Raw genomic sequence first — 2,500 nt, 5'->3', positions numbered from 1 at the left:
CAGGAAGCAGTCGTCATCTTGGAAAAAGCTGACATTTGTGCAGTCACTGAGACCTGGTTTAAGGCTGTTGATACCACCCTGGCTATACCAGGTTACATGTCCTTCTGCACGTTCAGACCACAAGCTGAAGGCATGAGAACTAAAGGAGGTGGTGCATCAATATCCGTTAAAGATAAATACACCTCTAGATTGGTTAAACAGCACGATTCTGTTAAGTTACTTCAGGTGCAATTAACTGTAGGTAAGACCCCTCTTCAGGTCATTGCCAGCTATAGGGCCCCCTCCATAAATCAGGATATCCACAGTCAATTAAGATACAATCAAACACCCTAGGTTTTGAGTGACTTTAATTACCCATCCATTGACTGGGTAAATTATACTTGTTCTAACTCACTTGCCTAAAGGTTCCTGGGCTTCATTAACTCTGACCAGCTGGTTGACACACCCACAAGGGGCTCAAACATCCTGAATCTAGTGCTGACCAACATGGGGACCTCTGCACCACCCCTATTGTGTGGCCATCCCTGGTGAGATCTGACAACAAATCAGTCTCGCCAGAAGTAACTATAACACAATACCCCCCCTTAAAATCGACTAGACTAAAAAACTTCTCCAAGGCCAATTACAACCTCTTACACAACATCATAAACAGCTTCATAGTCCCACTGATGGAAAAGGCACCCTATGCTGAGGTATACACCAATGATTTATATGAGCACCTGTACAATTATATTGACTCTGCTGTACCTGACAGAACCAAAGCAAAGATCTTCAAGGAAAAACAAATCTACCTGAAAAGGAGCTTGGCTGAGTGGATGGGGCACCATAAATCCTTACTGGAGATAGTGCCCCCAATCCTCCTGGACGTGGGCAGTCATTACTAAATACAATCCCTGGGTATTGACTAAATTATCTCTGCTATTACATTGGGTGAAATGGCAAGGCTTGAAATGACCTTTGAGTTGATATCTTAGTAACCTCCTATGATCCTATGAACCTATATACCAAAGTCATTCAATTCCATTGGGCAATAATAATTGTGAAAAATTGGGGCATGAATGGCTAGGTTTAAAAGTTTTTTTGTCATTAGTTGAGTAAGTTCCTATGATCCTATCAGTTTTTTTTTTGTTTGTTTTGTTTTTTTTTTCTTTACAGTGAGTTAAAAATACATGAAATTATTTTCCTTAGAAAGCTGTGAAACAAAAACATGCTGGAATCCATGAATACATACAGTAACCCAAATCTGTCATAGCGGAATATAAGAAAAGGTAGGAAACTGATTAACAGTGAGATTTCCCATCCACTTATCAAGGTTTCTCTTGAAGAAGGCCAGTGAGGTGCTCTGTTTGACATGTATGGGAAGTCTATTCCATATCAAGGGCAGTCTCTGGGTTATGAACCTGCCCCTCCAGCACATTCTGTTGATTGTGGTAATGAAGTTGAGGTCACTGGAGCATGTGGTGTGGAGGGTTTGGGATTTCTTTAGATGTAGCATTTCTAACAGAGCTGGATCAGACATGACTTTATATGCCAAGCAGAGATCGCCCCTAAGTAGGTGATATGAGGCAGAGAATAGTTGGAGTTATTTTGAGTCTGTCCATATAGGACAAGTATTTAAGGCCTAGCATTCTCTTTATGAGTTATTTTTGCAGCCTCTCAATTTGTTGCAGGTGTCTAGTGAGGTGCATGCTAAATGGGGCATTGTACTCAAAGATTGGCCTAATGAGGGAAGAGTAGAGGGAAACAATGACCTCTTGCTTCCTGGATGCAAAAGCCTAAGTAATGAGATGTGCCACACAAAAGGACTTTCTGACCACAGTGACAATGAGGTGGTCAAAAATGAGGCTGCTGTCAACCTGTGTTCCCAGATCTCTTATAACACCTTCTGTGTTCAGAGGACTACCATTGATGTGGTAATTCTTGGGAACTAGGTTTTTCCCAAAGGGGATGATGACACATTTTTTGGCATTGAGCTTAAGGCCATGGTTCTGACACCACTCTTTGGTCTCTGTGAGGCCTTTCTGTAGGATATCAACATCACTTGGGGAGTTAATAATAGCTCCCACCTTACAATTGTCTGCGAACTTTGTCAGCCAGAGACCCTTCGTGTTGGCCTGGACTACAGAGCAGTAGATACCAAACAGGAGAGGACCGAACCCTGTGGGTCTCCACTCATGACTGGTCAGCAGTTTGACCTGGAGTCTGCTACTTTCACACTGTGGGTTCTATCTGTGAGTCAGTTTGCAACCCACCTAGTCATATAGGGGTTGATGCCTAGCTTAGTGAGTTTTTCTATGATTCCTGAATAGGGAATGGTATCAAACACCTTGGCCAGAACAAGGTAGGCTGTATGAACCACCTTGCCTTCATCCACAGCTCTGGCGACTGACTCAAAGAAGTTGACCAAGTTGAGCAGGCATGATCTACCCTTCACAAAACCAAACTGTGTGGGATCCAGAGTTTAGAGATTCCCTATATCCTTGTTTATTAGGTCCATGAT

The sequence above is a fragment of the Protopterus annectens genome, chromosome 4.part1 (assembly GCF_019279795.1).
Source record: "Protopterus annectens isolate FY-2018-M chromosome 4.part1, PAN1.0, whole genome shotgun sequence".
Classification (NCBI taxonomy): Eukaryota; Metazoa; Chordata; order Ceratodontiformes; family Protopteridae; genus Protopterus; species Protopterus annectens.
This window is presented reverse-complemented; position numbering follows the sequence as displayed.